Source organism: Lynx canadensis, chromosome B4 (assembly GCF_007474595.2).
Source record: "Lynx canadensis isolate LIC74 chromosome B4, mLynCan4.pri.v2, whole genome shotgun sequence".
NCBI classification, from domain to species: Eukaryota; Metazoa; Chordata; class Mammalia; order Carnivora; family Felidae; genus Lynx; species Lynx canadensis.
In genome coordinates, this window is record NC_044309.1 from 29,237,345 (window position 1) to 29,251,153 (window position 13,809).

Genomic DNA, 13,809 nt, shown 5'->3' on the forward strand with positions numbered 1-13,809 from the left:
GTGCAAGTAGGGGAGGAACAGAGAGAGAGGGAGACACAGAAGCCAAAGCAGGCTCCAGGCCCTGAGTTGTCAGCACAGAGCCCAACACAGGGCTTGAACTCAAGAACTGTGAGCTCATGACCTGAGCTACAGTTGGACGCTTAACCAACTGAGCCACCCAGGTGCTCCACAAGTTCTGTACTTTTAAAAGAACTCTAGTATATTACTCTACAATGGGAATAATTACCCTTTTAATTTCTCTGTTGTGTAGGAATGTTTGCCTATGTATATATACCTTAAATATAGATGTATATATGTGTATATACATACACATATTCAAGTATAATTAACATGCAGTGTTATATTAATTTTAGGTGTACAGTATAATGATTCAACAATGCTATACACTTTTCAATATCCTTCAAGGTAAGTGTACTCTTTTTTTAAAAAAAATTTAAGTGGTTATTTATTTATTTATTTAGAGAGAGAGAGAGATAGAGCTCAAGCAGTAGAGGGGCAGAGAGAGAGGGAGGGGAGGATCCACGCTGCCGGTGCAGAGCCCAATGGAGGGCCTATCTCACGAACTAAGAATCATTACCTGTGCTGAAATCAAGAGTCGGATGCTTAAGTGACTGAGCCACCCAAACACCCCAAGATAAGTGTACTCTTAATCCCCTTTATCTATTTTGTCCTTCTTTCCACCCACCTCCCCTCTGGTACCCACCAGTTTCTTCTTTGTATTAAGAGTATGGGTTTTTTTCCCCATTCATATCTGTAATGTTTAATTATTTTGAGGAATTGCAATATAAACATTAAACTGAGGATACCATTTATATTAAAATTTTCTTAAAATTTCCAAACTCAGCAAAGGAGAGTTTGGAAAAAAAATCCCATATATTCACTTATAAACAATTTGGATTCTATTCCAATGGAATAAAATTAAAATATGTCTTTCTTCTATTCAAATATTTTGTCAGTTTATAAATTTTCCCAGTTGTCTCAAGTTTGCTTTTTGGTTTTACATGAACAGTATGGTTTTTTGTTTGTCTCATTTTTTCTTTGTTTTGTCTCTTAAATTCCACAAGAGTAAAATCATATGATATTTGTCTTTCTGTGACTTATTTCACATAGCATAGCCCTTCTAGGTCCAACCATGTTGTTGCAAAGGGCAAGGTCTCATTCTTTTTTTTATGGCTAAATAATACTCCTGTGTGTGTGTGTGTGTGTGTGTGTGTGTGTGTGTGTGTGTGTGTGTATACCACATCTTCCTCATCAATTCATCTATGGATGGACACTTGGGTTGCTTCCATACCTTGGTTATTTTATATCATGCTGCAACAAACAGGGGTGTGCATATATCTTTTCAAATTAGTGTTTTCATTTTCTTTGAGTAAATACTGAGCAGTGGAATTATTGGATCATAGGGTAATTATACTTTTAATTTTTTAAGGAACCTCTTGTTTTCTACAGTGACTGCACCGATTTATATTCCCAATGGTGCACAAATGTTCCTGTATTGCCACATCATTACCAACACTAGTTATTTCTTGTGTTTTTGATTTTAGCCATTCTGACAGGAAATTTGCATTTCCCTGATAAGTAGTGATGTTGAGCATCTTTTCATGTGTCTGTTGCCCTTGGAAAAATGTCTATTCAGGTGTTGCCCCCTGAGAGGTTTTTGTTGGTGAACAGTGCCAGAAGTTAGATCAGATATTGCCAAGGCTGGACATGCACTGGTTGGCAGGGCACTCTTTATGGACTGCCAGTTATAAACTTCATTTCCTGGGTCTGCAGTTGACCTGGTGTATGTGGTTATCTTCCCCTCCCCACAGGGCAGGAGTCACTTGGAGTGGCTCTGGTCCTTGCCAGGGCTGCCTATAGGATGAAACATGGCAAGAGCCACTTTGGAGGGATTCCTGCCAAGTGGGGTGGATTGGATGGGACACATCCTCTGTAAAATGTGGGGATGGGGCACACAGTGTTAGCAAAGTAGTTAAGAGTGTTTGTGTTGATTCCTGCAAATATCAAAGCTAGCTAGGCTAGGGGTGGGAGGATGGGTATAGGGGAAGAAGTGGAATCTTCCAGCTCTTTTGTTCTTAGAGAAATCTTCTAAACATCTCTAACCTTTCAGCACTGGTTCTGAGATTAGTAAATAAATTTTCACATATTCCCCTAGGTGTTTTCCAAACTGCTCCTTCTATGCTCTATCTTGGGGAAGGGGGTGTTGTTCATTATGCTGTCTCTGTAAGAGCAGGGACTCAGTGTGCTATTGCCTCTGGCTCTCCTAGAGCTAAGTTTGCTGCTTTTTAAAGTACCCAGACATAAGTAAGCACTGCTGGCTGTAAAAATTCTCCAAGTTAAGTCCCATTGTGTTTCAAAGCCAGATGTCATGGGGATTCATCTTCTCTGTGCAGGTTTCCCATGTTGGAGTGCCTGGTGTGGGATTTGCTCTTTTCCCTTCTTTGTACTTGTGGTGTCCCTCCTGTTTGTGGTTAGTTTTAGTAAGTGTTTTGTTCTCAATGGTGTCTCCACCTCTCCTACCCTTTTTGGTGTGGCCTCCTCTCTACCATTAACTTTGGAAAGTCTGTCTGCCCAACTTTGAGTCATTTTCTGGGTTGGCTCTTATCTAGGTGTGTTTGTAGGACAGAAATTAATTTAGGATCCTCCTACTCTGCCATATTCCTTAAAGTCAAAAACTATTCAGTACTCTTGATATATGCTACCTTGCAAATATTTTGGTTATGATATGTGATTAAGCGCAAGGACTCTACTATTTTTCTTTTGTTCCTCTAAAGCAACTGGCATAGTGCTTGGCCTATAGTGAATAATTTCATAAAATTTTGATAATAGTTCATTTATTTAGATTTAAAATTATGATTTGGGACTAGAGGTTTATTTTTATTTCTTTTTTAAAAACATCTTTATTGAGATATAATTGATATACAATAGGGTGCCAGAAAGAATATAATTGTTTTTTTCACACAAACACACACAGGCATATCAATTATATATCCATGAGACTATCACCACAATTAAGAGTAAGAATAAAATCATTACTCAAAAAATATTCTGTGCCCCTTTGGAATAGTACATTCCTCTCCTCTCTGCCCTTTCCTTCATCCCAGGAAATAACTTTTCTGCTTTCTGGAACGGCAGGTTTTGCATTTCCTAGAAGTTTATGTAAATGGAATCATACAGTATGTGCCATCTTCAGTGTTGCTTGTTTCACACAGCATTTTAAAATAAAGTTACTGTGAATATTCATGCACATTCATTTCTCTTGAGTATATATGAGTGGAATGGCTAGATTATATATGATACATATGTTTAACTTTTTAAAAAATGTATATTTATTTATTTTGAGAGAGAAAGAGAGAGAGAGAGCACATGAGGGGAGAGGCAGAGAGAAAGAGAGAGAGAGAGAGAAGAAAGAATCCCAAGCAGGCTTTGTGCAGTCAGCTCAGAACTGTGAGAAGATAACCTGAGTCAAAATCAAGAGCCAGACGCTTAACTGACTAAGCCACCCAGGCACCCTTGTAGGTTTAACTTTTTAAGAAACTTCCAAAAACTGGGTATACTTCCCTACTGGCATTATATGAACTTTCCAGTTCTTCTGCATCCATACCCACACTTGGTATAGTCAATCTTTTTAGTTTTAGATATTCTAATGTATGGTTTTAATTTGCATTTTCTTAATGACTGATGATGTTAAACAGGTGCTTACTAGTCATCCATATATCTTCTTTGGTGAAGCGTCTGTTCAAATCTTTTACTCATTTTTTAGTGGATTGCTCATTTCTCATTATTAAGGTCTGAGTATTTTAGTCTATTTTGGATATAAGTCCTTCATCAGGTATGTGATTTGCAAATATTTTTTCTTGGTCTGTGGTTTAGTTTTTAATTTTTGGACAGTATTTTTCCGAAAGCAGGTCTAAATTTTGATGAAGTCTAGTTTACTAATTTTCTATTTTATGGATCATGCTTTTGGAATAGTATTGAGAAATCTTTGCCCAACCCAAAGTTACATAGGCTTTTCTTCCTTGATTCATTAAGTTTTATAGTTTTAAGTTTTACATTTTTGCTTTATGATCCACTTTAAGTTATTTTGATATGTTGGTGGTATGGGTCAAAGTTCTCCAAGGTTCTTTTTTTGCATATGAATGCTCAATTTTACAGCATAATTTGAGTTGCTTTTGCAGCTTTGTTGAAAGAAGCTCCTTTTGCAACTTCGTTGAAAATCAAGGGACCCTGTATATGTGGGTCCATGTTTTAGTCTGTTCAGGCTACCATGGACTTGGTCACTTATAAGCAACAAATACTGATTTCTCACAGTTCTGTTGTGCCCTCATGACCTAATCATCTCCCAAAGACCCTACCTCCTGATACCGTCACTTCGGGGAGTAGGTTTTGGAGGGATTTTGTGGTGGTGGTGGGGTTCAGAACTGATGGCCAAGAAAGAATTCTTGAAGATGTCTTTGGTGCAAAAAAGTGATTTTTTTTAAAGCACGGGGACAGGGCCCGTAGGCAGAAAGGGCTGCACTGGTATTGTGAAGAGTAACTGGTTATATACTACATACACTATGGAGTTGGGGGAGGTAAAGTCAAGAGGAAGTTTCTTTTTAAAAAAATTTTTTTTAACATTTATTTATTTTTGAGACAGAGACAGAGCATGAACGAGGGAGGGTCAGAGAGAGAGGGAGACACAGAATCTGAAACAGGCTCCAGGCTCTGAGCGGTCAGCACAGAGCCCGAGGCGGGGCTCAAACTCAGGGACCTCGAGATCATGACCTGAGCCTAAGTCGGCCACTTAACAGACTGAGCCACCCAGGCAACCCCAGAGGATGTTTCTTAAAGGGATTTCCGTGTGCTTAAGAAGACTCCTAGATTACTGGAGGCCTAGCTATTGTCAAGCTAAGGTTGTTTTTCCCTCTAGCAAAGTATTAACATTAAGATGGTAGGGATTTCCTGGGCTTTAGACTATTGATAAGATTGCCCCTCCCCCCTTTTTTTGTAATTGTACTAAGATATTTGTAAACTGATAGAGACTCTCATCCTTTGTTGTCCTTTCCTTTGTTCTTGGACAGCAAGAAGTGCCTTAGGAAGATCACACATACCCCACCTGGGGTGTGGAAGTATGCTAGCTTGTGCTTTGTCCTCAGCTTGTCTTATGGTCCCTCATCAAATTGCAACATATGAGTTTTAGGGGGAGAGAAATATTCAGATCATAGCATTGTGCTCTTGTGTTGCAGGCAGGATTCTTTACCTCAATACCTGGGTTTGTTGTTTCATTGCTTTGAAGAAGGAATAGGTAGACAAAGAATAAAATGAGCAGCAGGCAAAAGTTTATTAGAGTATAAGATTAGAAAGTAAGAATAGTATGAAATCTCTCTTTGAAGAGAAGGGGCATTTGAAAATAAATGTCTGTGACAATAGGCAAGGGACTTTGTTATATAGGGTTTTGGTGGGCTCCTTTTCCCTTGTTTCTTCTCAGGTTCTACCCTTATTGGCTAGGTAACTCTAAATGCTTGGTCATTCCTTTTTGATTGGCTCCTTTCCATTGTAAGAGGGGTGGTCTATGGCCATACCGATCTTTGTGAGTCGTACTGTTTTATGGTCTACTACTTGTTTTTAGTTAGGTCTTTTGTCAAATTCTTGAGGGAAACCAGAAGGGGAGTAGGTGGTGTCTGTTACCTTCTTAAGAGGAACTTCTTTGTTTTGTTTTGTTTTTAATTTTTATTTATTTATGAAATATTTGTTTGTTTATTTATTTATTTATTTATTTATTTATTTATTTATTTATTTTTGATATAATTTATTGTCAGATTGGTTTCTTTTTTTTTTTTAGTATATGAAATTTATTGTCAGATTGGTTTCCATACAACACCCAGTGCTCATCCCAAAAGGTGCCCTCCTCAATACCCATCACCCACCCACCCCTCCCTCCCACCCCCCATCAACCCTCAGTTTGTTCTCAGTTTTTAACAGTCTCTTATGCTTTGGCTGTCTCCCACTCTAACCTCTTTTTTTTTTTTTATTCCTTCCCCTCCCCCATGGGTTTCTGTTAAGTTTCTCAGGATCCACATAAGAGTGAAACCATATGGTATCTGTCTTTCTCTGTATGGCTTATTTCACTTAACATCACACTCTCCAGTTCCATCCACATTGCTACAAAAGGCTATATTTCATTCTTTGTCATTGCCACGTAGTATTCCATTGTGTATATAAACCACAATTTCTTTATCCATTCATCAGTTGATGGACATTTGGGCTCTTTCCATAATTTGGCTATCGTTGAGAGTGCTGCTATAAACATTGGGGTACAAGTGCCCCTATGCATCAGTACTCCTGTATCCCTTGGATAAATTCCTAGCAGTGCTATTGCTGGGTCATAGGGTAGGTCTATTTTTAATTTTCTGAGGGACCTCCACAATGCTTTCCATACAACACTGGTGCTCATCCCAACATGTGCCCTCCTCAATGCCCATCACCTACTTTCCTCTCCCCATCAACCCTCAGTTTGTTCTCAGTATTTATGGTTTGCCTCCCTCCCTCTCTGTACCGTTTTATTCCCCCCTTCCCCTTCCCCATGGTCTTCTGTTAAGTTTCTCAAGATCCACATGAGTGAAAACATGGTATCTGTCTTTCTCTGACTGAGTTATTTCACTTAGCATTATTCCCTCCACGTTGCTGCAAATGGCCAGATTTCGTTCTTTCTCATTGCCAAGTAGTATTCCATTGTATATATAAACCACATCTTCTTTATCCATTTGTCAGTTGATGGACATTTAGATTCTTTCCATAATTTGGCTATTGTTGAAAATGCTACTATAAACATTGGGGTACATGTGCCCCTATGCATCAGCACTCCTGTATCCCTTGGGTAAATTCCTAGCAGTATTATTGCTGGGTCATAGGGCAGTTCTATTTTTAATTTTTTGAGGAATCTCCATACTGTTTTCCAGAGTGGCTGCACCAGTTTGCATTCCCACCAACAGTGCAAGAGAGATCCCATTTCTCCACATCCTTGCCAGCATCTATAGTCTCCTGATTTGTTCATTTTAGCCACTCTGACTGGTGTGAGGTGGTATCTCACTGTGGTTTTGATGTGTATTTCCCTGATGAGGAGTGATGTTGAGCATCTTTTCATGTGTCTGGATAGCCCTGCCTGTAGGGCTCTGGGTGGCCAGCCCGGGAGCACCTGCGTCTCTGGGCCTGCCCCCGCAGCTATTCTCTGCAGTGATTCCACCTCCATGATAGCTTTGTGCCTGGGTCAACAGCACTTGAATCTCCCTGAAGCTGGAGTCAGGTGGTGGCTCTACTACTCTGGGTTTATGGGGGTGACCCTACTTCCAAGGCTCTGTTGGGTATTGCCTTAATGGGGTTTCTCTATGATCCTGTCCACTCTGGTCCTGTGATGGGAAGGCAGCTCCAAAATCTCTATGGGGTTTTTGACTACAGATCCTGACTTGTATTTAGATGCTTGACTAATCTCCCCATTGTCTTGATGAATAGCTCCTAGCTTCTGTTGAGATAGCTTATCCATAATAATCCAAAATAATCTCTTTATCTAATTTGACCGTGTACTTTTTGTTCTCTCCCTAACAGGATTTCTCATTTTTTCCCAACATGAATAAAATTTTCCCAAATTTTAAAGTTCTGCTTCCAGTTTGATTAGCAATTGTCATTTTTCCTTGCATTTTACTATAAGAAGTCAATAGAAACCAAGACACAAACTTCCACACTTTGCTTGCATGTTTCCTCTGCCAAATAATCTAATTTCAACACTCACAAGTTGTATCTTCCACAAAAGAATAGGCCACTAACACAATTCAACCAAGTTCATTGCCACTTTATGACAAGGGTCACTCCTCCTCCATTGCCCAATAATATAGTCTTCCTTTCTGTATGAAATCTGATGAAGTTAAATCATATATCAGGACCCACAAAATGGAGGCCGCCTTAGTGGCCTGACTTACATCACAAATCTAAACCTACATCAGCTTGCACTTACAGGAAATACCTGTCAAGAAAACTTAGCATATGCTAGTCATAATCCACCAACTCAGCTTTAGGTAGCTTATTTTACCCTCGACCTGCCAGCCTTATTAGGAAATCCTGGACTTCTAGCCAATCATGCCCTGTTTCTGAATTGCCTCTTCAAACATTTGATAAAATCAATTTTGACCAAAATGTCTTGGAGAAAGTGGTCCACTGCTAATGCAGCACTGATGTTGGCGTCTCTAGCCTCCATAAGTGTGAGAAATAAATGTTTGTTATTTATAGGTAACCCAGTCTGTGGCATTTTGTTATAGCAGTCCAAGTAGACTAACATAGTCTTTAATTGATTTCAGCAGTAGTTTATAGTTTTTAGTGTGCATGTATTGCACACCTGTTGTCAGATTTATCCTTAAGCACTTCACATTTTTGATGCTATTGCAAATGATATTCTTTAAATTAAGATAGTTTTCTCATTAATGCCTTTTATCAGGTTAAGAAAGTCCCATTTTATTCCTGGATTGTCAAGAATTAAAAAAAAAAAATAGGAGTGGATGCTGGATCTTGGCAATTCTTTTTCCACAGAAATTGATATTATGATATGGTTTTTTTTTTATGTTGTGAATTGTACTGATTGATTTTGAATATTAAATCAACTTCACATTCCTGGGATAAATCCCATTTGTTCATGATGAATTATTCTCTTACTATACTGTTAAATTTAACTTATATTCATAAGGGATATTAGTCTGTATGTTTGTTTTATTATATAATCTTTATCTGGTTTTGGTTAAAGAGTAATGCTGGCTGAAAGAATGCGTTAAGATATATTTTCTAGGTAAGTTTGTAAAGAATTTTTTTTTCTCTTCTTGACTTGAGTTTTGGTAGTTTGTACTTTTCAAAGAATTTATCTATTCATCCAAATCACTGAATTTTGGATATAAAGATAATTATACTGGGGTGCCTGGGTAACTCAGTTGGTTAAGCGTCTGACTCCTGGTTTTGGCTCAGGTCATGATCTCACAGTTAGTGGGTTCAAGACCCTGTGCTGGGCTCTGTGCTGGCAGTGTGGAGCCTGCTTGGGATTCTGTCTCTCTTTCTCTGCCCCTCTCCTGCTTGTGCTCTCTCTCTCTCAAAATAAATAAACTTAAAAAAAAGATAGTTATACCTTTCCCTTATAATTATTTTATTTCCCCTCTAATCCATAGTGATGTCATGTCTCTCATTCCTGATTTAGTAATTTATGTCTTCTCTCTTTTCTTCCTGATCAGCATGGCTAAATATTTATCTATTTTGTTATCCTCCCAGAGAACAAGCTTTTTGTTTTATTAATATCTTCTATATGTTGGTTTGTTAGTTCATTGATTCCTGTCTGTCATTATTTTCTTTCTTTTGTTAATTTTTAATTTTGGTCTTCATTTTTTTTTTAAGATGTAAACTGAGGACATTGATTTGACTTATTTTCTCTTCTCATATATCTAATTAGTTTTATTTTTCCCTGATTTTCTTGTACCTCAAAAATTTTTATATATGTATTTTCTATCAACTTAAAGTACTTTATAATTTCCTCTTTGTTTCCTTCACCACCCCCACCTTTTTGTTTCTAGATTTGCATTACTTTTTTCCAGGTATTTGGGGATTTTCCCAATATTATTCCATTGAGGTCTGAGAACAATTTCACATGACTCAAATTTTTGTAAATTTATTGGGACTTGTTCTGTGGCACAGAAAGTCACGTATGTATATGTGTATATATGTATATATATCACATTTTCTTTATTGACTCATATTGATGGTCATTTATATTATTTTCATGTCTTAACTATTGTAAATAATGCTTTAATGAACATGAGGTATATATATCTCCTTGAGATAGTGATTTCTTTTCCTTCAGATATATACCAAGAAGTGAGATTGCTGGATCACATGGTAGTTCTATTTTTAATTTTCTGAGGAAACTTCAGAGAGTTTTCCATAGTGGTTGTACAAATTTACATTCCCACCAATACTGTATAAGAGTTACTTTACTCTACATCCTTGCCAGGACTTGTTATCTCTTGTCTTTTTGATGATATCCATTGTGGTTTTGATTTGTGTTTCCCTGATTATTACTGACGTGGAACATCTTTTCATGTACTAGTTGGGTATTTGTATGTCTTCTTTGGAAAAATGTCTATTCAGGTCTTCGCCCATTTTTAAAATTCGATTTTTTTTTTGCTATGGATTTGTATGAGTTCTTTAAGTATTTTGGATATTAACCCTTTATCAGATGTGTGGTTTGCAAATGTTTTCTCCCATTTCGTAGTTTGTCATTTTGTTGGTCATTTCTTTTGCATTGTAGAAACTTCTTAGTTTGACATAGTCCTACTTATTTTTCCTTTATTGCTTGTGCTTTTGGTATCATCCAAAAATCATTGCTGTGACCAATGTCAAGGAGCTTTTTCCCAATGTTTTCTCTTGGGAACAGTTTCAGGATTTACATTTAAGTTTATAATCCATTTCAAGTTAATTTTTGTGAGTGGTGTAAGATAAAGTTCCAACTTAATTTGTTTTGCATGTCATGTGATTATCCAGTTTTCTCAGCACCATTTATTGAAGAGACTATTCTTTCCCTTGAGTATTCTTGGGTTGCTTGTCAAATATTAGTTGACTAGGTATGGGTTTGTTTTTCTGAGCTCTCCATTCTGTTGCATTGGTTTATATGTCTATTCTTATGCAGTACCACATTGTTTTGATTATAGTATATATAATACAGTTTGAAATCAAGAATGTGGTGTCTTTAGTTTTTTTCTTCTTTCTCAGGACTCTTTTGGCTAATCTGGGTCCCCTGTGGTTCCATATAAAACAGGATAGATTTTGGACTCTGTATTCATGTGGTTCTGTAGGCAGAGCTTTATGGTTAGATGGGGCCTCAGCCCGAGCTTGCAATCAAGTAGGCTGTTCACTGTGTTCTGCTTTTGGATAAGGTCTCTGGCCGGTGCCTGATTGGGAGGGGGCCTCCACCTGTATCCCATAGCTGGTTGGGGCTAGACACTGTGCTTCATGGTCAGGTGGAGTTGCTGTCTGTGCTCACTCATTAGGTAAGGCCTCAGGGTATGCTCTATGATTAGGCAGGGTCACTGACTGAGCTTTCTGTCTGCACCAGGCCTTGGGCTGTGCTTGCCTGGGTGATACCATAGGTTGATCTCTGAGGATGCTCAGGGTCACTGTTTAGGTTCCCTGGTTATGTGGGACCAGTGGCTATAATTAACAGTTATGCAGGGCTGCTGTCTTGGCTCTTTCTAGAAGTAGGGCTTTAGGATGGTGTCTGTGTTTGCCTGAGTTAACTGGCCAGGCTTTCTGCCGGGCATGATTGGAAGTTACATTCAGTAGTTAGGCAGGGCTGTGAACTTATTTCCTGGCAAGGTGGGGTTGTAGAACAGACTCCACGGTCAGTTCTGCTTGTTGGTTTGGGATCCAAATCAGACAGAACTGCACACCAAGCATTCTGGCCAGATGGGGCCTCCAGCTTGGTTTTGCAGATGAGAGTTCTCTGCTCTGTTGCTGCTGTAAGTAGGAATGCTGTCCACCAAGATCTTAGCACTGGTTGCTGTAGACTTTGCCCCCATTCTCCATCTCAATCTGATCCCCAGTGGTTGAACCCTGCAGCAACCATGAAGCACCACCTGAGGGATCTCTCAGGGAGTGTTCTGCAACACAGGGTGAGCTGGATGTCCACCTTGGGCTCTCTTTTCTCACCGGAAAAACTGTAGGCCCATGGAGACCCTGTCAGTGCAGGATTGTGCTAGCCTGATGCAGTCAGGATGTAGTCACTCTTCTTACCCTTCTAATGTGTTTCTTCTTAGTCTCTGTGGTCCAGAGTGGTGCTGCAGTCTCATTCTCTGGGCTTTGGAATTTTCACAATGTTGTCTTGTCTATGGATAGGAAGTCTTTTTGTGAGGGGACTGAAGTCAGGAATGATTTATGTCACTATCTGATGAATATGAATCTCTGAAAAATTTTTTATTTTGTTTTGTTTTAAAGAATGATCTCACTGAGAAGATGTTGATTCATTATCTTACTGAGTAAAAGTACCAGATTGGCAATTTTTTCTTTCAGTACTTTTGAAGATGTTGGTTTCCCGTCTTTTGGTTTGCCTAGTTTTTGACAAAAAGTCTGCTGTCATCCTCACCTTTGTTCTTTTGTCAGTAATGTCTTATTTTTCTAGTTGCTTTCAAGATTTTCTTTTATTCCCTGGTTTTAACTAATTTGATTATGGTGTGTATTGGTATAGGTTTCCTGTGTGTGTGTGTGTGTGTGTGTGTGTGTGTGTGTGTGTGTTGTTCATTGAAATTCCTGCATCCGTGGGTTTTCATCAAATTTAGGTTTTTTGGCTATTATTTCTTCAAATTCCTCCCTTCTCCCAACCACTATTGGCATCTTCAGTACCATAATACTAGGTTTTTTGAAATTGTCCCACAGCTCAATGATACTCTGTAATTTTTTTTCAGTTTTTTCTCTCTGTGTTTTGAACAGTGTCCTTTTCTAGGTCTTCAAGTTCCCTAACCTATTCTACTACAATGTCTAATTTATTATTAATCAATATAGTGTGTTTTTCATCTTAGATATTATAGATTCTATCTTTGCATATTATTAAATATTGTACAGAAGTATACAAAGTGAAATAACAAAGCACAATGTGAAGAGGCAGTCAATTTTACCTGATGAGGGGGAAAGGAAGGCTTCAGGCTTCAACATATGTTGAGTCCTAAGGAATTTGTAGAACTTTTATGGAGGACAATAGAAATGGAAGCTTGCCAGAGAGAATTACAGGTGTGTGAAAGAAGTGTAGAACAACGTGGTTTAATTCCTACAAAAAGTTCACAATGGTTCAAGTACAGATTTGAGGCAGAAACCTTGGAAATTAAGGTCAAATGTAATTAGGGACAGATAATGGCCCTACAACACATTAAAATTTGATTACTTCTGCAATAGGAAGATGAGAAATGGCTTTAAACAGGAGAAGTAATGTGATTTGATTTGCATTTTAGAAAAAAGCACCCTGGAGGAAGTGACTATTTAGGAGTGCGTTTGTGTATGTGTGTATGTATGTGCATGTGTGTGTATGTACATGTATGTGTGTGTAGAGGGGGTTAAATGCAGATTAGTAAGACAAATTATAAGTATTTTTATGATAAAAGATGTCAGATATAGTGATAGTCTGAGCTGAAGCAATCCCGGTGGGGTTGAAGAAGAGAAATAAAATGTAGAACCACAATGACTTGCTTAAGATTACATATAGAGTATGAGGAAATGGGAAGATTCAAGTATCATTCCTAGGGTTTGGCTTAATTAACTAGATAGATTAAACAGAAGGAAGAGTTGATTTAGATCTAAATTTGGATTTAGATCTGTTAAATTGGAAGCAGTTTATCTAGATGGAGATGTCCAGTGGGCAATTGTATTAATAGGTCTTTAATTCATGATACATGGCTAAGATAGAGGTATAGATTTGTGACTATTGGAGTCTAGTTAAAGCTGTAGGATGTGTGAAAATGAGATCACTGTAAGGAAATGAAATGAGCGAGAAGAGGGTGCAATAAAAAATACAAGAAAATTTAAATTTGATATTTAAAGAGGGGATAAAAAAAAGAGTGGGATGAGGAGGTGGGACAAATAGAAGCACAATAAATAAAAGAAGGCACAGTCATAGAAAAAGAGGGAGAAAGAGGAAAGTATGTCTTAGTAACCAAGGAAAAAGAAAGCTTCAGGAGGGAAGGAATGGTTTGAGTATGGTGCAGTTGGAGACAGTAAGAATTTTAGTGGGGGTAGATAGAAACTGGATTATAGTGAGTT